The sequence below is a fragment of the Alligator mississippiensis genome, chromosome 9, assembly GCF_030867095.1.
Source record: "Alligator mississippiensis isolate rAllMis1 chromosome 9, rAllMis1, whole genome shotgun sequence".
Taxonomy (NCBI): domain Eukaryota; kingdom Metazoa; phylum Chordata; order Crocodylia; family Alligatoridae; genus Alligator; species Alligator mississippiensis.
The window spans coordinates 24,814,784-24,838,138 of NC_081832.1; the positions used below are offsets into that span (position 1 = coordinate 24,814,784).

At 47.0% G+C, this 23,355-nt stretch overlaps 1 long non-coding RNA gene across 1 annotated transcript in view; it reads left to right on the forward strand.

The window, feature by feature from the left end:
• Positions 1–2,300: 2,300 nt before the first annotated feature.
• LOC109282506 (uncharacterized) overlaps positions 2,301–23,355 on the forward strand; it is a 62,987-nt gene continuing 41,932 nt past the window's right edge. The window contains exons 1-2 of the long non-coding RNA XR_002089507.2: positions 2,301–2,565; positions 2,687–2,737. This is a non-coding gene — a long non-coding RNA (uncharacterized LOC109282506). The remainder of the gene's footprint in view (positions 2,566–2,686; positions 2,738–23,355) is intronic.

Genomic DNA, 23,355 nt, shown 5'->3' on the forward strand with positions numbered 1-23,355 from the left:
CCTGCATAGGCAGGAAAGAGTGCTGGGTCTAGATGACCCCAGCTAGATGCTTATCTAACCTCCTCTTGAAGACCCCCAGGGTAGGGGAGAGCACCACCTCCCTTGGGAGCCCGTTCCAGACCTTGGCCATTCGAACTGTGAAGAAGTTCTTCCTAATGTCCAGTCTAAACCTGCTCTCTGCTGGCTTATGGCCATTATTTCTTGTAACCCCCGGGAGCGCCTTGGTGAATAAATACTCACCAATTCCCTTCTGTGCCCCCGTGATGAACTTATAGGCAGCCACAAGGTCGACTCTCAACCTTCTCTTGTGGAGGCTGAAAAGATCCAGTTTCTCTAGTCTCTCCTCATAGACTCCCATCACCAATTGTTTCTGCCCATTTAGCAGGGGTCCTATTCCTCCCTGGGCCTTCCTTTTACTCCCTATATATCTAAAACCCAATTTCTATTAGTATTAGTTGTAATCAGCAAGAATCACATCATTCCAGACTGTGGAGTTGTTTCTTGAGATTGGTAATAGGACCAAAATGGGCAGGAAATAATGTAAATTGAAAACAGAACTGCCCTTTTTTTAACTCTAAAAGCCATGTGAAGTAGCCTGGGGGAAAATGGGACTACCAAGAACCAGATGGCTGCATCTGAAGATTAGGTATAGGGTAGGAAAAGCTGCAGAAGGTTTAGGGGGGAAGCAAAATCTAAATTTATAGATGGATTTTCCCCCTGCCTTAATCTCAAGCACTCTGTGAACACGTGTCTGTTACAGAAACTGGTGGATACAGTCAAGCCATATCAGAAGCTGATTCAGAGTTCCACATCACCATCACTCAAGGATAAATTAGGCCTAGCATTATATTTCAGCTGATTATAAAGAGAGAAACAGTTGCCATATGTATATTCAAAACTTCCATGAGTATCCTGCTATGTGGTTTGACCCATTTTTGGCAATTCTGTGCAAATGTGTGAAATTTGTAAGGAAGTATATTTCTGTTTTTTTCCCTTGCTCTCTCCATCTTTTCCTTTATAATCTTAGCTCTGTCTTCATTTTGCACTTGAATTCTTCAGTCTTCAGTTTCTTTACCCTTTGGTTAGGTACAGACGTTACACTTAACCATGGGTGACTGGTGCCTCCTGAGTCTGGGGGAGCACCCACAGAAGCCAGTGGCAGTGGTGGAGATGGGTCTGGGGAGTACTCACAGAATCCAGCACCGGTGGTGGGGCTGGGGCTGGTAAGCACTCACAGAAGCCGCTGGCAATGTCAGCAGTAGGGGCAGGGCTCGTGAGCACCCTACCAGTCACCTATGCACTTAATGCATGTTAAGCATTCAGGAAGCACTTTATAGCTGTAACAGAACACCTTCACAGCACATCGGGTGCTTATATATATGCTCCAGGACTGGGTGTGGGAGAGGCGCTTTAATTAGAGCAGCTCAGAGAGCCACTCTTATTAAAGCACCCAGAGCATATCATGTATCAGCATCCCTGTGCTTAAAAATGGGGGTGGGGTGCTTTAACTAAAGCTTGAATTCCATTTTTAAGTGCAGGGATGCTGATACACAGGATACTGGAGTCTGATGGAGTGCAGTAATTACTATGTTTCAGCAGACTTGATTAATCAAGTCTGCTCCAATGCGCTGTAATTTACAGTGCACTGCAGCAGCCTTGGTGCTTCTGTATAGGCACTCATAAAGTCCTTTAAAAATGGCAGATCCCACTCTAAGTTAACCCTGGATGGATGTGGTATCAGACTACAGTGCTTTAGGTTAGACCGCCTTATTGAACATCTGTACCATATCCCATCCAAAGTCAAGGTAGCTTGTATTCCCCTGGTGCAGTGCTCATTTCCTCTGGGTGAGCACAGGCCCAGCCTTGTCCCTTTGGTGTCACAGGGAGGAGAGAGAAAAAATCTCTGTCTCTTGTCCTCTCTGCACAGCTGGGAGGAGATTGGGGGAATGGAGCCCTCATGCTGTGTGGTCTCTCCCCAGATTGCTGGTTTGGATCTTGAGGGGGAGGCCTGGGCCAGATCTGCACAGCAGGGGGGCTCACTTCCCCCCACCCCTGGTTCCTGTGGCAGCCAAAAGCTGGGTTGTGCAGTCTCATACTATAGCTAGCTGTAGCTGTCAAGTGGCTGGGGTGGGGTGGGGTGGGGTGGGGTGGCGGGGAGGGAGCACCCTGCCATATGGATCTGGCCTTGCCGCTCCCCCTCCCTACCCGAACCAACAATCTGCAGGGGGTGAGGCCTGTGTGGCAAATTGCTGGGTTGGGTGGGCGGCGGGAGGTTGGGCCCACATGGCAGAGGGACTGTATCCACCCACCTCTCCAGTATTTTGACAGCTGCAGCTGCTGGGAACTGGAGGTGGGGGGAGGCAGCCCCAGTTTGGTCCCCCAAGACTCAGCTCGGCAATCTGTGTAGGGTGGGGGGGATGGTGTATTAAACTAGCAGTGCATCTAGTCTAGTAGCCTGTCTCTGATACTGGCTAATCACTGATGTTTAGAGACAGGGTAAAGGAAATCCAAAATGAACAATTTTCTAATAATGTATCATTGTGGAAATTTCATCCTAACTGGCAGGTTAGTTTGGATTCTGAGGCAAGAGTTTATATAATTTATAAATTTGTTTAATATTAGAAGCATCTGTGGATATACTTTTTATCCATAGAATTCTCTAATCCTTTTTTTTAATCCTGTTAAGTTCTTGACCTCGGAGATATGTTGTGGCTGTGAGATCTACAGACTTGCCAAGGTAAAAAAATATTTTCTTTTTATCAGCTTCAGGATTCTTTCTCTTCTATTTCATGGAATTTTCCCTTGCTCAAGTGTTGAACTGCAGCATCTGACTTCCATAATAATGGATATTACTTTACTTTAAATACTACTATTATGTTCCTTCCTACTCTTTTTAAAAATATCATAGCTGTTATTTATATAATTGAAAAATTAGCACAGCCAAATACTTATAATTTATGCAACAAATGATTAACCAATGCAATATAAAATTCTAATTTGAATTCTAAGAAATGTTTGGGGAATTTTTTTGCCTGTGTCTGTTGATTAGTGCTGTCTTGAAAATAGGAATTAATTTCTGCAAAAAACTCTGATTTTAATGAAAAAATGTTTTGGCTTAATTTTTTTTCTGTACAGTTTTCTGATATTTCCATGAGATTACCAAAAGTGAAGTGTTTATCTTGAATTGCTTTGAAATTAAACAACAACAACAAAAAAGATTTAAATTTGAATTAAATGGATTAAAATAAAATGGGGAAAATGAAAAGGAAAACAATTATTTTGAATTTTGAATAGCCCATGTGAATATTTTTAATCATATAGTTGAAAGAGCCAAATACAGTGAAGAGGTAGAAAACCATTTTCTATATATTTTTAAAAGTCTTGCCACTTTATAAGAATGACACTGAAGATATTAACATCATCTTAAATGGTAAGCATTTTCAAAACCACCAGATCACTCCAAAACCCCCAATGAAATCCCAGATAGCCTTTTGACTACAAAACAGCAATAGTGCCAGAGACTCAAAGCTGGTGCATGCAGCCATTTGCTGATGGCTCTTGCTGCTCTTGCTGATTTTTCTCATTGATTTATTACTACGAGTTCCTTGCTTTCTTTGAGCTTAAACCTGCAGCTAAAAAGATCTTGTGCTCGCTGCAAAGTTTATAGCCAGGGTGGTTTTGTATCCCATTCTTCTGAAGCACCACAAGAAGGCAATTTGTCTCAAGAATTGGATAGCAAGGAACAGCTCACAGCAGGACAAGACTTCAGTTAAGATAATGAGATCAATCCAGTAAAGAGGTCTTTTCTGAGCAATAGCAAATGTGTTTTACTTTATCAAATCAACACAGTTTGTGTATCTGTTACACTATCTCATTTTTGCCTCTGTTCTCTTCTTATTTTTCTTCTGCTTTTGTCTTTCTCTTTTTTGTGGTTAGGTTTCATTTTAGCATGTCTTCCATCCCAGAGGGGTTTCCCTGCAGTAGGCTGATTTTCAGCCTCCATGTTTTTAAGAAAGAGAGACCACATTGGTAGTATCTAAACATCTGCTGGTAACATTCACATTCATTTCATGGAAATATTCCAAAGCAACCTGCAGCAAATTAGACATAATTCTGTAGTGTGGTGGCCTTTTTATCACAATGCTCCTAGAATAGACTCTCTAAAGTTGATTGGAATATAAAGCTGGATGGACATTTTTGGTTGTTTCCAGTAAATTAAAAATCAATAGTTATTAATTTTCCTGTTCAATCCAGGGAAAAATCTAGGCACCTGGATCCACAATATGATCAATTTATAGCCCAGTATAATTTGTCTAGCTTGAAGAATCATTTTTGTAGCTATAATTCATAAAGGTTACTTACTAGGGCTGTGCGAAATTTTGATGAGTGCTTCATTTTGAAGCTGTTTTGATGCATTTCAAGCTCGAAACAGTAAAATCAAAACAAAACAAGGCTTTGAAACAGCTTTGAAATGAAATGAGGGCACTTGAAATGTTTCGAGTTTCAAAGCCAGGCTTGTTGCAGCTAAACAGAAACTAAGGAGAAGGAGAGGGAAAGGACTGCTCTGATACTGACATCTAGCTCCCTGTTCAATTCCCCATATCTCAGATCACTTCCCTCAGGCCTCTGATCATTTCCCCAGCTCTTCCCAGGAGGTGCAGGCCCCTGATCTGTGCACGGGGTTTCAGCAAGCTGCCACTGAAATTGCAGCCACAGCGTGCTGAAACCCAATGTGCAGATCTGGGGGGGGGGGGGGGCTGCACCCCCTGGGAAGACCTGGGGGAAGTGATCAGAGAGCTGGGGAATTGAACAGTGGGGTGGGGAATCGAACCGGGAGCTGCGGTAATTTTCAGTTCTCAGTTGGATTCCCCAGCTCCCCAGTCTTTCCCCTAGCTCTCTGATCACTTCCCCCAGCTCTTCCTGGGGGCCACAGGCCCCTGGATGATGTGGGATGAAACCAGGTTGCCATTGCTAGTTGGCAACAGCACTGGGCACAGCCCATGCTGAGCTCCGGGAAGCCTGGTGCTGCTGCTGGCCTCAGCCAGTGGCAGCAGCATGCTGCCATCCTGGGTGCAGGATGGGCTATGGGGCTGTGCCAGACTCCTCCTGGGGGGCCTGGGCCCCTGGATCTGCATGTGGGATGACAGCATGCTGCCCCTGCCAGCTGGGGCCAACAGCAGCAGAAGGCTTCCTGGAGCTTGGCATGGGCTGTGCCCAGCTCCGGTCCCGGCTGGCAGGGGCAGCCTGCTGTCATCCCGTGTGCAGATCCAGGGGCCTGCAACCCCCAGGAGGAGTCTGGCACAGCCCCACAGCCCTCCCAGGGGGAACAGGCCCCCATATTTTTGCACAGGATGATAGCAGGCTACCGCTGCCAGCTGGGACAGTGGCAGTGGCAGTGGCAGCACTGGGTTCTTCCCAGAGCTTGGCATGGGCTGCACTGGGGTGCTGGTACTGCCCCCAGCCAGTAGCGGCAGCATGCTCTCATCCTGCATGCAGATACAGGGGCTCACATCCCCTGGGAAGAGTCTGGCACAGCCCTGGAGCCCTCCTGGGGGACACGGGCCCCCAGATCTGCATGTGGGATGACAGCAGGCTCCCGCTGCCAGCAAGTGATATGTTTTGCTTTAAACAATTTTAGGTGCAGTTTCCCAGAAACCCCTGCACCTGTCTTCTTGAAACTTGGCAGGCTTCATGCTCTCAAAAGGGGTTACCATCCCTGCATTTTTCATCTGAATCAGGCAAGAAACGACAAAGTTATAGGTATTTTCATGATTTCCCATTATAGCTTATAGGCAAAATGTTGAAACATGAAGCAGCGAAACAGTTTCTATAAAATGAAACAGAATAGCGCTTTGAAATTAAACAAAATGACAAAATGAAACACTATCCCTTTGAAACGGTGAAATGGAAGTCAAAATGAAGTGGTGCTGTTTTGCACAGCCCTATTACCTACTGTCTTTGGCAGGGATGGATCCAGGAAGGAAGCCCTGGTGCTATTTCACTCTACTTTGATTCCTGCTTCACCTGAAGTTCAAAACCAGGTGCCTGGCAGTGACAGCAGCATTTCTATTTAGGAAGCAGTGAGGGAGTCAATTGACTTCATGGCTCATTAAAATCTATCTGATTTCTCTTAAACTCTTCATTCCACCAGTGTTAATGGCTCTCTCCCCTTTTTAATTGTCTTGACGTTCCACTAATCAAGCTATCCTTTGTTCTGCAATTCTGCTGTCTGTTAGTTGCTTCTGGTAATGTAGCTCTTATTTCACAGCCTTGTAGACTGTTTTTAACTCATCCTAATAAAGTTATATTTGTTTTTGGAACAATCTTGAACTGAACAATATAGCCCCAGGCCCCTAGCCTATTCGTCAAGCTTCTGGTGTCTTTTTAGGTGGAGAAAAATGTGTTGTGTTATGTGATGATGCACCTCACCATGTGCCACTCCACTTTCAAAATCCTAAATCAGCTCATGCTCTTTGCTATCTTAGGCAATAGGTCAGTATGTCAGATGATATTGTATGCAGGTAAGTCAGGAAAAACAGCTCTTTTTTTATCTTTACATTAAGAACCATTTTCTCTATAGGTGATAAGGAGAATAACTCAGTTACAAGTACTCCTATAGGTCTGAAGTCTGCTTGGTTATCACTCGTAACCTTCTCTGGACATGATTGTTTGCAGAATAACCTCCAAAATAAGTGATATTTGACACTGAGTTACACCATCTAATTCAAGTGTGGGCAAAATACAGCTCACAGGCTGGCCCACCAGGCCATTCTATCCATTCTAAAGTTTAGAAAATTGTTACCTGCTGCTGGATTCCTGCCAAAGCTTATGAGGCACCAGTGGCAGGAGGAGCTGGCAGCAGGACTCAGTGGTGGCAGGACCCAGCAGTGGCAGCAGCAAGGCCCATCTGGCCCTGCCCCACCCCCAACCCCTAACTGAAAGCTTCCACCTAGTAGAGGTTTCCGGCCTGGTGACCATGGGGCTGTTTCCCCACCCTTCCTCTGTGCAAGAAAGTTTCAGATAAGAACAGTTGTGGGTGGGGGATCGCCAGTGATTGCTTCACTCTGTGGGGGCCAGGCCAAGTCGGGTTGGCTCCATGCCATGCCATGTGGTCCTGGCCATGCAGCTGGGAACTGTGTCTTGTTGGAGCCAGCCTTCCCTGACCAGCACTATACAGGTCCTGGCTGTATGGCCCAGACTACATGATGTGGCATGGAGCCAGCTCAGCTTGGCCCGGCTAGGAGGGATGGAGAGGTGAGAAGAGGTGGGAGGGCAGGGAAAGAGGGGGTGGTGGGTGGGCAGAGACAGCGGTGTCAGTGAGGGGGAGTGGGGAGGTGGGGGGGCAGGAGTGGTAGTGGCTGGGAAACAGCAGCAGCAGTGGAGGGCAGGCATGCAGGTGGGAAAGTAGGGAAGCAGGACAAGAAAGGTGGCAGTGGTGGTGGGGGAAGTGGCAGGGGTGGGGGAGTGAGAGGTGGCAGGTGAGACTGTAAAGCCTGTGCTGGTGCCCTGGGGCCAGCAGGGTGCCATGTTGGGGCAGCAGGAGAATGGAACCCAGGTGTGGGGTCTGCCTGGTTCCATCACATGAGGCTCGCATACAGTCCACCCAAGCCATGTGCCTCTGGGGAGAGCTGTGTGTGATGAAGCTGGTGGCTTGGCCCTGGTCACTACTATGGGAAGGTCATGGGGAATGGTGGGGAGCTCTGTGCTATGGAGATGGGCTGGCTCTGCTGCTCTCCCTGCAGCCCCAGTCGAACCACATGACCTGCACCACTGGTTTCATCCCATGGGGCTTGGTGGGGCTGGACCCACACACTGACACCACCTGCACCCAGGGACTAGGTTGGGAGTGCAGGGAACTGAGTCCTATGGGGCTAGGCAGGGCTGTCTCCACTTGCTGCCCCTGCAGGCAGCTCCAGGGACTGGCAGACTTCAGGTACTCTGAGGGCCTGCCCACTCCCACACACATGTGCACCCCAAATACACCCACACCTCACCCCCACTATTCCCTTCAAACACATCCTCCCACCCCTACCACCACAAGCCCACATTTTCCCACTACCCCCAACCCAGCCACATACCCCACAACCACCCCCACCCTTTCTCCCACACCCTATCTCACACACACACACACACACACACACACACACACACACACACACACACACACACACCCCTCTTAACTGTTCCCCCCACAGTATACAAGAGTAGAACTGTATTTTGAACTATTATACAATTGCCTTTAGATACACTATGCAAACACACATAATTAAGGACAATTAAAAATAATTAAAATAAGTTATAGTAGGTGTTTAATTTTTTTTTAAATATATGATTTGATTTTTTTTCTGGTTTCAAGATGGCAGCACTCTCCCTCCCAAAAGGAGTACTTTTAGGGCAAGGGGAGGGACTTCTGGTGGCAAAGGTCGGGGGTTAGAGGTGGGACTTCCAGTCCCAATATGTTGACCAGGGGGCGGGCTACCCTTGTGGCCCTCACCAACTCACCAAAACTCATTAAGTGGCCCTCCAGCCAAAATAATTGCCTGCCCCAATCTAATTCCATGTACTATTTTAGAAAGAAAACTATTCATTTTGTTTGTCCTCTAAACAGTTTTTATTGTAAGGATTATTTTGTAACTAAGAGGAAAAATGAGTGGCAAGACACTTGAGTCCCTTGCACTTGATGGCAGACCCAGGAGCTTAGGGAATGTCACTTCCCTTCACAGTGACTCACAATAGGCTGATGAAGCAATTAACACAACAAGAAAGTAACTCAAAAGATCAGCCAGTTACCTTCCCAAAGAAGATTTGATGTAACGGGCACCAAACCACTGTTAATGAATAGTCAGAAATATAATAGTGCTCCTCAGTTTCCAACCTACAGCCACAGCTGGAGTTCACCATTGCATCTAGTGTCTTCAGATCAGTGTGTACCCAACACAACTCCAAGGATCAGAAAGTTTTAACCAAGACCTGTCTTTGATTGCTGTTTGGTTTCATTAAAAGGCCTAGCCTCAGCAGCCTTCAGGTCCAGATTGTGAAGCATGTCAAAGGCCTACATGTCAAATCTGGCTACAGAAGGATGTCTTAGAGCAGCCTCATTGGTATGTTTCTGTGTTTGGAGTGTGAGTGAAATGACTGGACAGAATATTTTTGGGAATGTAATTGATAAGTTTCAGAATTGTTTTTTTCAATATATTGTTTTCAATTTCTATGCAATATGTATTTATATTAAGATATAATTTTTTTTCAATGCATTAGATTGAGCATGAATGTCTGACTTTAATAAGCACATTATTTAAGAAAAAACATTTATAGATTGAGGCAAAATATACCTATTATTTCCCCTTCCATACCTATTATTTTCCTCTCCCATCCCCCCAGTGCTCTCAAATAAGCATTGTTTTACTACTAGGATGTTATTTTAAAGAAACAACTTTTTCCTTATTACTGCAAAGATATGGATAAGATCAGCTTTGATGCATTTGCAGCAGATTATATTTTTTAATTGTGAAGCAGATGCAAGACCAAAAATCAAGACCACTGGAATTTTCAGTTTCACAGAATACTTAGAATACCTAAATTATAGATTTTGAGTATTCTTTCACTAAACACAGGAAGAGTTTAAGAGAAATATTTATAATCACCTATAAGTATGATGTTTATTTCTCTCTAGTGAATTTCTATCCTATCCTATAACAATTTCTAACAAATTATGGACTCTTGAAAAGAAATACTGTCCTTTATCACAGTACAATTCCAAAACGTCACAGCTGTCTCATCAAATTAAGCTGTTTTTACTCAGTTCCTTCGGTGACTGCACTGTAAATAGATCTGCTAACTTTAGAATCCCTGTCTGAGCATCCAGGTCATCCTAACCTAGGTGTAAACCAACAGTGCAAAGCATTCACTTTATTGCATCCTCATTGGTGCTGTAGTTCTCTGCATGTATTGCAGAGGACTTCCTCTCTTGGTTTGTGATGCAATAAACTAAATTGCTCTGATTCTTTTACAGTGAGTTGTGGAATAGCTTGTCTATCCTCTTTGGAAAGTAGTTTGAGAAGACATTCAAAGATTATCAGCAATCAGATGATATAGCCTGTATCCTTACTGCAAAGTAGGCAAATGAAAAGGGCACCAGAACCCTAATTCTATTCTATCCCTGTCCTCCCTCCCCATAAGATGTGACAGCTAAGTTTGATGACTCTGTTCAATCCAGGTGCTAAGATTTTGTGTGTGGCTGGGGAAACGAGGGGTAGAAGGGATGATAGGCAGTACCTGGGTAAAATGAAATCACTCCATAGTGAAGATACCCTTTGAGTGTGCTCTTTGTGGAACAGGTACCTGTGGTTATTTTTCAAAACAGGACCTACCCCTTGTTGCTCAGGTCCCTGGGGAAAAAACGCTTATGTTCTATGAGCTTGATGTCTACGAGTCAGTTCCATCACAGGAGGTTTGGGGAGACAGCTACATGGAGGGATGCTGCATAGTCTTTCTTCAAACAGCTCTCTTATAAGGAGTCATACACAATGAAGCATATCTTCATTGTGTATTATACCTCAAAGGAAGGCACAAAAGGGGTAACTAATAATTTTCCATCATGATCCAGTTCCTTTAGGAACAGTATTGTTACTCCTTGTTCCTTTAAATTACATTCTGAAGGCACACTTGTTTTGCTTGTATTTTTATTTGTTAAAATCCAAGCATCTATAATCACTTCCCAGAAAATGATTACAACTAAAATATCATAATATAACTCCATCATTTAAAGTGCTCACTGATGCTACAATTGCATATGTATGTGATTCACTATACAGGACTGAAGGCAATCATTTAATGAGCAGCTATTCAATATTTTTTATCTTCATTGTTCAATATGTAGCTCAATGTCTATTTACTGTATGCAAAACAAATCCTTCTGTTAGTCCAGATTTATTCACTTCCTTACGGGCATGTCTGTAGTGCTCACGTAGAAATAGATAACTGCTTAATAAACATTAATTCTGTGATCTTCCAAGCATCCTTGTGCAGTGTGGGTGGCACCCAAGTTTATAAATGGGGAACTGAGAAACAAATGAAGGTCAAGCATGTATACCAGTTTTGAAATTTAGGAGGCTTGTGGTTTACTTTTTATTCAGAAACTCAGCTTTATATACTTAGTTTTTTATATGTTCAAAGTATAGTATCCACTAACTTGAGTTGCAGCTGTGAGTGCTGTCCCCTGTCTCAATTTAGACACCCAGGCTAGGGACAGACATTACACATAAACCAGTTTAAGTGATCAGAAACTGGTTTAAACCCCTTAACAGACCAGACATTCAGTGCACATAAACCAGTTTGAAAATGGTTGAAACAGGTTTGAGATAAACCTTGTTGAATGTAGTATCAGACTTAACTGATTTGGGTCAAGCCGGTTTATGCAACATCTATCTCAGACCTCTTCCTGGTTTAACTTAAACCACAGTCCCACAGCATCCCACGTGCTTTGCAGCCTTGGGTGGGGCTGTCTGATTCAGAGAGCTGGGCTGGCCCCTCCCTTCTGCTCCCTGGTTGGAACTCTAGCAGAGATGGCGGGCATAGCAAGGCCTGCCTGGATTCCCCCTGTACCGCCCACACCCACCACACTCTCTGCTCAAGCAGGGATCCCCACCTCCCCTCTCCTACATCATGGATCATAACCAGAATGTGGTATGCTAGCTAATGCTGAAAGGTATCTGTGCAAGGCAGACAGGACAGTGTCTGCTTAGGGTTTTTGGAGCTAATCAACAGGTAGCTGGTAATGTCCCTATATTCCTTTCTTGGAAAAAGCTGTTTAAGAAGAGCTTGAACTAATGAGAGTGGCTTTTGTTTTCTTGATGGGCTAATAAATGCTCTTCTCTGCTGTGTAAGTAAATGCTGTGTAACTCTCTGGTGGCTCCCTGCTGGTTAGAAGCAGTGAGGGGGGTAGGGGGAACCCCTCCCTAATCAGAACATCCTGCTGGGGCCTGGCCATGCCCCCCACTTAGCTCAGTACTATGGAAGGAAAGGGAGGGCTGCTCTAGCACCCCCCAGCTTCTAGCCTGAGCCACTGCAGGCATGTGCCTGCATTTCTTCAGTCCAGAGGGGAAGTCTGTGAGGTTACAAACAAGTTCAGCCTAGGCAGGTTAGGCTAACCTGCAAAGATTGAAGCAATTCAGGCTCAGACTTTTTGAATGTCTGTCCCTAGCCCCAGAAACTGAGGAACACCAAATTAGCAGTCACTTGTGAGAACACTAGTTTAAGTGACTTGCCCAGCATCATTTAGGAACTCTCTGGTCCTAACAGAAAAATGACTAATTTGAATAAATATAGGAGTCCTGTGACTCTGGGCCAGAAATGTATGAGTAAATAAAACCACAATAAATAGATGAAGGTAGCAGGCACCTTTCATTTTTTCCCTGTACCTTTTATCTGAGCTTCAGCAGGTAATTCCTTCTCTGTGAAATGTATATGTTTAGCAGCAGCCTTACCTGGGGTCCTGGGGGGTTTCTGGGACTGCACCTGTGGTGATTCTGCCATGCAGAGCCTGGCTGGCAACTGCAGTATGGCTCTAGGTGGTCCAGCTCTGCTTTTCAGCAGCACGCGCTGGCTGAGCATGTTGCACCATTTTTTTGCTGTGGGTTTTTTTGACCCCTGGATATTTAGGGGTCAAAGAAAACCATGAAAAAAACCTGGTGCAGTGCACGCTCAGGCAGCATGTGCCCTTGCAGACTGTGCAGTATGTGGTGCTGCAAACATGTTTAAAAAACCATATTCCTCATGACCGCACTCATATGGACGCACTCATAGGGATGTTTCATAGCTGTTAAGAAAGAATAGGTCATCTTTGATTGTCAGCTAGTTTTTGGCTGCAGGTGAGAAAAATATTTAAACAGAATCTGATTAACAGTTGTTGAGAGTCTGACTATTACTGAGGCCACTAAACAGTACTCAGCATCTCTAAAAGGAAGAACCATGGTTCTTATGTGATGCCAATGAGAAGTGTGTATCCCAGGTAAACAGTGGCTTAGGTCCTGCCAGTCTTTTTCACAACAAACATGTATGAATTAACAGCTGTAACTATAAGGAACTAGCAAATTGCCTGTCAAGAATGCTGAAGGGGGGGGGGGGCGGGAACAGAGGCCTGCATCCACCCCCACCACCCTCGGGCTGCAGACGATCCCCTCCCTTCCCCCCACCACTTCAGGCTGGGGCTGGGGCTGCTCCCTGCTTTTCCCCCCACTGCTTCGGGCTGGGGCCAGGACCACTCCCCACTTCCCTCCTGCTGGTTTGAGCTGGGGCCGGGACCATATCCCCCTGGGCTGGGGCTGGGACCTTGTTCTCTTTGTCTGTCACCACTGTCGCCTCAGGCCACAAAGGAGCGAGGCTAGCTCCACGACCAGAGCTGGCTTTGCCCTCTGCTCCGTTGCCATCGTCGTGGCAGCACAGATGCCCCTGCCTATCCAAACGCTCGCACTCTGATTGATTGTTTCAGACAACCAATCAGAGTGCAAATAAAGCGTTATGGGCAGACAGACTAAGGCTTTTATAATATTAGAATATGGATGACAGGCCCACAGGACTTCAGAGTTTCTATCTCCTGTGAGTGCCCTTGGTTATGAAGTTTTATTTTTCATACATGCACCATGCCTAGCTTGGGCAGAAGCAGTATGAACTGACTGTGTGTTGACTTAAGTTGGAATTGAGAGTCTTTGGAAAGAAGTATTCAGGACATCACTGGATGGAGCCTTAGTGAAGGCTTCCTGAGTGGGGGTTGGTCAAAACCATTTTGTGGGTATGCAGAGCTGCTATCAAGAGCATCTGTGATCACAGACCTTCTGCTCATTAATTTTTATGCATCTCAGAAATGTTGAATTGGCCAAAATAAGTTAAAGTAATTTTGAAAGTAAAGTCATTCTCTTTGGCCAGAATTCATTCTGTACCTCAAGACAATTTGTTTGCCAAGTCTGACCTGGAAAAAAATAGCTTTGACAGGAATGGAAAAAAATGGAAATAATGACAGAGCCTAAATTACAGAAAGAAACTGGCAGTCGCTGCTCTAATGCACTGAAATTAAAACAGACAAAAACATAAGCTGATCAGCTTTGATTAAGAAGGAGACCATCTGGAGGGTAAATTACATCTAAAGAGCCATTGGCTTGAATCTGGTGTTTGGAATAGATTACATTTCTTGGCACAAATCTAATCTATAGTTCAAACAAAAATCAACTTCATATCCACACTTAAGGCATTCCTATCCAGTTTAGGAAAGTTTCAGTGCAGGATAATAGGACAAGGCTGAGGGGCTCCTGGAGGAATATGCAGGGGGAATTCTCACACTGTAGGCCTGATCCAAAACCTAATGAGGTTTGTGGGAATCTGCCCATTGACTCCAATAGGCTGTGGGTCAGGCCTTCTGCCTAGTTCAAACAGACTGCTTCAGCACTTTAACAAGCAGTAGGATTCACCCACTTAAAAGTGCCTGTTTTAAATAAAATCATGAAAAACAATGCACAGAAGGAATTTTTTGAATCCAGTATTCTCTTTCTCAGTGCAGCATGGAGCTGTATATTAATTATTTACCCTCTCCCAGCCACCATTCCTCAAATCCATGTTAGGTAACCATGATGGTTATGCAGTTGTGTTCTAAATCCAGGAGAAGCTAGACTCAAGACTCTCCTCTACCCGTTGTTACCAAATTTGCCCATTACTTTGGGGTGTGCTCATTTATTAGGGATAGTTTCTAGGGTCTTGGTGATTCTGTCAATGTGCTGCTTGTGTTACTATACGGAGCTGTATCTCTCCCTTCTGCAAGCCCTCACCCCCAGTGGAGCTATCTTGCAGGACTCAATCTCAATGGGACTGGGTTCCTCCAGTCACCAAATCAGTCATACACACAAACATACACAAATTAACGTGACACACCTGACCTGGCCGGGTTGATTAGCATGGACAGGCTGACACCCTCATATGCCAAGAATCAGTTCATAAGAACAACAATAAAATGCAGTCAGACACAAGCACACAAGTAAACAGAATCCCTCTGAATCCAGCTGGGTGTCCAGCTGACACCCTCATGGGCCAGCATTCAGTTCATAAGGGCACGTCTGAGTCAAACTGGGTCAATCAGCCTGTACAAGCTGATCCCCTTATGTGTTTCAAACTCAGCATGTCCCAATCTTTGGCCTCTTGATGAGCGGACTCCACAATATTTTTGGGCTTCACAGGGATCTTTAGCTTAGGTAAAAGAAGCGTTGCTGCAGAGCACAGGAGGAAAGAGAAGCAGAGAAGGAAAAATATACCCAATTACTACCAGTTTGACTATAAAAGTTATTTATTGCTAAGCATATGAAATATATAATAGTACTAGTAGTAATAGACATGCAAAAGAAAAACAAACACAAACAATGACAATACTACCCTGGTTTCACTAAGTATTTGGGGAAACTTAGCTCAAGCTTAACTGATACAGTTCAGGTTCAGAAGTTTATGCCTAGAGAGAAGAGAGAGAGAGCGAGTGCTGGGATCTCACCTAGTCCAAGATATTCAGGCTGCAAAGCTGACAGGCACAGTCTGTAGCACAATCCTTGAAGAGAGAGATGATCTGTTCTTCCAGCGTCCCAAGAACGACAGGGGATGGTGTCAGCACAGGAGTTTTCTTCTTCTTTCCTTTTCCTCTCCTTCTCCTTTCCTTCTTCTTCTTCTTCTTGAAGCACACACACTTTTTACAGATTTTTATACCCTCAGTTCAGCTGCTTCGAAGCACCCTCAGTAGTGTAAATCATTGTCTTTTCTATTGACAAGGGGTTATCTGGTTTGGACCATCTCAGGAAACTGATTGATAATCAGGAAACACTTAAGATTAGGGAGTAACCAAATACTTGGGAGCCAGCTTGAGATTCCTATGGATGGCAGATATACCGATGGGATATCTCATGGTTTCTTCAGGAACAATAGATAGCTTGCAGCATCAGGATTTTGGATTTTTACTTGTGCACAAGCCTCAGCTTAGCATGACTTTTCCAGATTTTACTATAGTCTTTTAACAGACTTAAAGCAATTATTGGGGTGCTCATAACCTTTTGTGGAGAGGACTCCCACCAGTCATCTCGGGAAAGGTATGACTACACCTGTGATTAGGGCTCCAGCAGGCTGGATGCTGTGATGAACCCTTAACCATTGTTCCAATGTTGCCCATACCTCCTCTGACTCAGTCTCTTGCCTCAGCATTCCCTAACCCGGCAACCGAGTTTTAGTCAATCAAGTTTAAATAGGCCTCCCATAGTGGGACCGGGGAATGTACAGCCTGAGATGCCTATTAAACTTAGAGCTGTGTGTGTGTGTCTGGGGGGGGAAAAGTCCTTAGTAAATCCAGATTAGAACTGGCCTGATAAATGCTGAGCTGGGTGTGTGTGAACATGGGTTGATTAACATTTGAAGCACAGATTCCCCATCATGCAGTGCTCCCCTGCTTCTCTGGTCCCAGAATTCACTGCAGTCTCTGCTTCAGGCTTTCTGTTCTCCATCTCTCATGTAAATGAATGGTCATTTGGTTCCATCTTGGATGTAAATGAGACCTAGGGCAGTTGGTTCACTCGTGTCACCCTTATCTTGAGGGTCTTAGGTGTGTCTCTCACTGCATCTTAATCAGTTTCGTTTAGGTAGAGGAGGGGAGGGAGGGGGGGGGTGAGTCCTTGTGAGTCAGACAGACTGCATCCTGTGCCAGGGTTGCCCAAGAACAAAGAGCTGAGGCATAACACCCTTGTGCATTTACATTACAATGCAGCCTGTAGTTGTAGCAACTATTTAATTACAGCCACATGATGACCTCTTACTCATTTTCATCCATAGATCTCCAAATACTTAACAGTGTAAAACTCTTTCTGCATGCTAAGATTGACCTGTGTAGAATATTGAGTATCTGTTGTTTTGTTCTTCTATTCTCTTCAACATTTCTGCTATCATTTTGGCAGTTTAGCCAAATTTATTTACTAGTTTAGATTGTCTTTCTCAGCCTGGTTTCTGTATGCCTCTGCAGCTCCTTGTAGAAGCTGTAAACTGCCTATTAGAAGTCAAAGTAATATTTCCCATGCTCAAAAACTAGTGTTATCACCTGTCACAACCCAATTAGTAGTGCCCATATCACTAGCAAGAGATCGTTCAAAAACATCCTTATTCTGCACTAAGTTAACTAAGGGTTAACAAAAGTTTTTGCCAGTAACCGCCTTTTTGCTGCGCATGTCAAAAAGAAATTTATTGCTGCGCCACTAACAGAGATAAACCTTTTGCCTTCTTTGCTTTACATAAATCATTATAATTGGTCAAAGAAAACAAGGAATAACCCTGTGAAAACACCCTAGCGAAAACCGCTAGATAATTGGCAATTCTAATTAAATTTATGACGTGGCGAAAACCAATTGGCTATTACACAAATAAAACCCCGATACACTTCTGCAAAGAGGAAGAAGAAGGGGAGAGCAACTCCGTATACACCTGGAGACCTCTGAACGTACGTGTCAGAGTAACTGACAATTTGATCACTTGTCAGTGCCCCCCCGCGTCTCGACCCAATCTCAGACGTAAATCAACGACCTGCAGGCCCGACTTTTTCTGCCCGACCACCGAACTCTTATGCAGACCAGCCTACAAACCCTAAGCTGTAACTATCCAAATATCTCTGACCTCCGCTATTCACCACCTTGACAGCGTGAGTAAACAAATCTTGCTTTGCAACTGATAAGCGTCTGTGCCTAATTAATTCCACTCCAAGCATCACAAGTACCCACCTGACGGCTTCTAAGGTCCCGACCCTCCCGCTGCAGTGCATAGCAGCGACATCACCTATTGTTATTTTTTCTCAGGTGACAGGATTTGGGCTATTCTGGGGCTAGCCCAGCTGTGGCATAAATGGGGCCACTCCATGAATTTAACTGCGCTTTAGGGGAACATCCCTTTTGACTGGCTTTCTGCACACCTCCTAGGGTAAAACAGATGATCCAGGTTGTTGCAAGGTTCCATAATCCCCTCTGGAGCTGATGCCATCTTTACAGGAGTGGGAGGGATCGTGCACAAGAAGCTCAGAACCTTGCTTACCCAACCTACTTCTTTTTCTCCCTGTAACACCTGAGAAAGGGATGGAAGTTGAGGAAATCTGAACCTGCCCCCACCCAAGCCTAGAGGGAAAAAGGACTATTTTACAGCACCCCCTCCTCTCTCCATGCACAAGGGTAGGGTAACAAACTCCGGAAGGAGCCCCAGTGGACCTGGCTTGAGAGGATTAATTTGGGGTTTTACGGTGAGTAGTGGAGGCTAAAATTATTTTATAAGCTGGGAGAGTTGGCAGTATTAATTAGCAGGGATCCTGGTTTTCCCTGACAAAAAGAAATTGCAATTTCTGTGATAAAAAAACCCAAATCTGTGATATATATGCCCCCTGCCTTACTGCCCACCTCTTTCATAGATTTCATAGACATTAGGGCTGGAAGGGACCTCGGAAGATCATCGAATCCAGCCCCCCGCCCAAAGGGCAGGAAGTCAGCTGGGGTCATAGGATCCCAGCAAGATAAGCATCCAGTTTCATCTTGAAGGTGTTCAATGAAGGCGCTTGAACAACCTCCGGTGGCAGGCTGTTCCAGACCTTGGGGACTCGGACAGTAAAGAAATTCTTCCTTATGTCCAGCCTGAAACGATCTTGTAGTAGTTTGTGACCATTCGACCTCATCATCCCTTGGGGCGCTCTGGTGAACAAACGTTCCCCCAGATACTGGTGGTCACCCCTGATAAACTTGTAGGTGGCCATCAGATCACCCCTGAGCCTGCGCTTTTCCAGGCTAAAGAGCCCCAGGGCTCTCAGCCTGTCATCGTAGGGTCTGCTTCCCTGACCTTTGATCATGCACGTGGCTCTTCTCTGGACTCTCTCAAGCCTCTCCACATCCTTTTTGAATTGTGGAGCCCAAAACTGGACGCAGTACTCCAGCTGCGGCCTCACTAAGGCCGAGTACAGGGGGAGAATGACGTCCCGGGATTTGCTTGAGAAGCATCTATGGATGCAAGCCAGCGTTTTGGTCGCTTTACTAGCCGCAGCATCGCATTGCAGGCTCATGTTCATCTTGTGGTCAATGATGACCCCCAAGTCTCTTTCTTCAATAGTGCTAACCAACATAGCACTGCCGAGCCTATAAGGATGCTGCGGTTTTTTTTCCCAAGGTGGAGAACCTTGCATTTATCGGCATTGAACACCATCAGATTCTCTTCCGCCCACTTGCTGAGCCTGTCCAGGTCAGCCTGGATCATCCGCCTGTCTTCTGGTGTGGATGCTTTGCCCCAAAGTTTGGTGTCATCGGCGAACTTGGCCAGTCCACTTCTGACTCCAGTGTCCACATCATTAATGAAGATGTTGAACAGTATGGGTCCAAGGACAGAGCCCTGGGGGACCCCACTGGTCACAGGACACCACGATGAGTGACTTCCATCAATTACTACCCTCTGGGTCTGACCCCGGAGCCAATTTTCCAGCCAGTGGATCGTGGAGGACCCAAGGCGACAATTGGCCAGTTTCTCCAAGAGACGATCATGGGACACCAGATCGAAGGCTTTTTTGAAGTCAAGATATATGACATCAATCTCATCTCCCTTGTCCAGGTGATAGGTCACCTGGTCGTAGAAGGAAATGAGATTGGTCAAGCAAGACCTACCCGCAACAAACCCGTGCTGGCTATCCCTTAAGATGTTGGCGTCAGCCAGTCCATTAAGGATGGCCTCCTTAATAAACTTTTCTAAGATCTTCCCCGGGATAGAAGTCAGGCTAATGGGCCTATAGTTAGCCGGATCCACTTTCCTCCCTTTCTTGAAGATAGGCACCACATTGGCCTTCTTCCAGTCTTTGGGCACTACACCAGAGCGCCAAGAGTTTTCAAAGATCCGCGCTAGAGGCTGGGCTATGATGCTCACCAGCTCCTTGAGTACCCTGGGCTGAAGATTGTCAGGGCCGGCTGACTTGAAGGTATCCAGCTTCTCAAGATGTTCCTTCACGAAGTCAGCATTAATCTGAAAAAGGACTTTTTATTGTCCTTGATGCTCAAAGCTAGCTGGAGTTCAGTTGCAGCCTTGGCTTTCCTGGTCTGCTCCCTGCAGGACCGGACCAGTGCAGAATAATCCTCCTTGGAGGTGACTCCCATCCTCCATCCTTTGTAGGCCTTTCTTTTTAGCCTCAGGAGGTCTGCTAGGTCCCTGGAGAGCCAGGGGGGCTGCTGTGCTCTCTTGCTGCCTTTCCTCCGAGATGGAATAGACTTAGTTTAGGCATTGAGGATCGCTCCCTTGAGGAGCAACCACTCTTCTTGAACTCCCCTCTCCCTGTGGTCACAGTCCCTTAGGGCCTCACTGACAAGCCTCCTGAGCTTGTCAAAGTCGGCTTTCCTGAAGTCAAGGACTTGCGTGTTGCTGACTGACTTGCCAGCTTTTCGGCGGATGGTGAAGGTGATCAGCTCGTGGTCACTGTCACCCAGCTTCCCATCGATCACTAGGTCGCCGACTAGGTCCTCCCCAGTAGCCAGCACCAGGTCGAGCAGCGCTTTGCCTCTCGTTGGCCCACAGACTTCTTGAGTCAGGTAGAGGTCATCCACGCACGAGAGGAAGCTCTGCGACCGCTCAGATTTTGCTGAGCGATCCTCCCATGAGATGTCTGGGTAATTGAAGTCACCCATGACAACCATGGTCCTGGAGCAAGCTGCCTCAGCCAGTTCCTGGGCAAACTCCTGGTCTAGCTCAGGACTTTGGGTGGGAGGTCTGTAGTAGACTCCCACCATTGTGTCCCCTGTGCCGTGTTCCCCACGGATTTTAACCCAGAGGGTCTCCAGCCGTCCACCCTGGTCGCCAATATCGGCTTGCAGGGACGCGTAGCTTTCCTTAACATAGAGAGCTACACCCATGCCCCTTTTCTCTACACGATCCCTCCTGTACAGGGTATAGCCATCTATCCCCGTGGTCCAGTCATGGGTGCAGTCCCACCAGGTCTCCGTTATCCCTATGACATTGTAATTGTTTGCACTAAGCAGGAGGATGAGCTCCTCCTGCTTATTCCCCAAGCTCCTGGCATTAGTGTACAGGCAGGCAAGTGCCCCCTGGGGGACTCCTTCCTTGCCCACAGATTTTACCAGGGCTGGGGTGGGCTCTCTTGAGTGCCGTGATCCGCTGGCTTTGCAAGGGTTGCTCAGCGGGCCAGCAGTGGCGGTAGTCCCCCCATCCTCCAGTGGGCTTAGTTTAAAGTCCGGTGGAGCAGGTCAGCCAGTCTGGCTGAGAAGAGCCTCCTCCCTAGGGGAGAGAGGTGGAGACCATCTCTTCCCAGCAGCTCGCTGCCTTTCTCGCCAAAGAGCGGGCTGTGGTCATGAAAGCCAAAGCCTTCCTGACGACACCAGCGCCGCAGTCTTTGGTTGACCACATAGATCCTCCTGTCCCTTCTCAGCCCATAGCCTGAGACTGGGAGGATCGACGAGAACACCACCTGTGCCCCCAGACCCTTAAGCCCCGCTCCCAAATCCCTGTAGCGCCTCATGACCTGGCTGGGAGTGCTCCGAGCCGTGTCATTGGTGCCCACATGAATAAGGAGCATGGGATAGTGGTCTGTGGGTTTGAGGAGCTTGGGGATCCTCTCCGCAATGTCCCAGATGCGGGCCCCTGGGAAGTAGCAGACTTGCCGGGCTAAGGGGTCGGGGTGGCAGATTGGCCCCTCCGTCCCCCTGAGGAGGGAGTCTCCCACAACAAACACCTTACGTTTTGTCTTGGGGAGAGCAGGGGCGGGAGCTGCAGTTAGGCCCATGTTGCCTGTGGGGGCCGGCAACTCAGCAGGCTCTGCTGGGGCAGCAAGAGGTGCGTACCTGTTGCTCAGTTCTGGCGGGGGAGGGGCCTTGGTGCGGCAGGCCTTAGGGCCCTTGACCACCTTGGTCCATGCCCCTGGCTGGACACAGCAGGAGGTCCCAGAGTCCTCCTCTGGCCTGGAGGGAGACTGTGATCTACCCTCTGCCTCCCGGGGGAGAAGGGCCTGGCAGTAGGAGTCTATCTCCTGCTCGCAGTCCCTGATGTCCCGCAGTCTCTGGACTGTGGCCTGGAGCTCCTCCAGCTGGTGCACCAGAGACCCCAAAAGGGAGCAGACCCCGCAAGGGGAGGTCGCCATGGTCCCAGGCCCCAGAGCCTGAAAAAGGGACAGGCAGCCCCCGCAGCTGAGCCAGGGGCTCCGTCTGTGTGGAGCCCGGAACCAGGGGCTCCATCTGGGTGGCTATCTCTGAGGCACCAGAGGGGGGGGGGGCTGCAGAGCCCGAGAGGACCCTCGGGGTGCGGTGCGTGCCCATCCGTGGCATGCCTCTGGTAGGCTGGCTACGGCTGGGGCTGTCTACCCTGGGGGGTGCGCAGGCAGGGTCCGGCGCCCTCCCGCGCAAACTCCGCGCTAACTCACGCGCCGGCAGAGAAGCGCGCCTGTTTGTGCAGTCTGTTCGTGCGGCTCCGGTTGCGTGGCTCCCTGGGGGGCTGGGCGAAGTAGGGGCCTGGGCGGGGCTTGACCCGGCCCGGCTCCACTCAGCCGCCGCCTCCCACACACACACTAAGGGGTTAGCCCCCTCTCTCCACGGACCCCACTTACCCCGGCTGCACTGGGGGTCAGCGGGGGGGCTCCGCAGCTGCTGGAGGGTTTCTAGGGGGCTTCGGGGGAGCAGGGGCGCAGTGAGCTATCACCCACGCGTCTCTCCGCTCCCGCTCTTGCCCCCCCCCAGCCTCTTGCAGGCTGGATGGAACTCTGCTAGCCTGCAAAGAGCTCTTTGCAAAAGAGCAAAATTTGCAGGTTTCTCTGTTAAAATGAGAAATCCACTTTTTCCTCAGGTAAAGTGACGATTCCATATTTTTCTCTGTTTTCCAGGGGAAAATTGAAAACCCGCATCCTTGTTAATTAGCACATGTGCTAGAAGGGGGGTGAAGTGGGGTTGAAAAAAGTCAAAAGACAGACTAAAGCTATAACGTAATACTTATTCCTTTTTAAGAGATGATTTCTGATCTTTTGGGAGGAGCTGCGCTCAGTGTACTCATTAATCACAAGGGCTGCTGACAGATGTGAAAAAAACAAAACAAAACAGCACTTAACCAGAAGAGGAAGCACGTTAATTTGGCCTAGCTCCCCAGAGTCTGTAGAGATTGGGTGCTTTGGCCATGCATTTAGTGCTTTTTATCTAATAGCTGACTGAATCAGCTTTAGATAAAGGCTCCAAGAAACCCTACTGAAGTTCCTGATCTATACAGATATTGGGTAAACCAGGTCAAACTAGTGTGATGCCTCTTTTGGGCATGTGCTGTGCTCGGTGCACCCCCATGCCAAGCTGA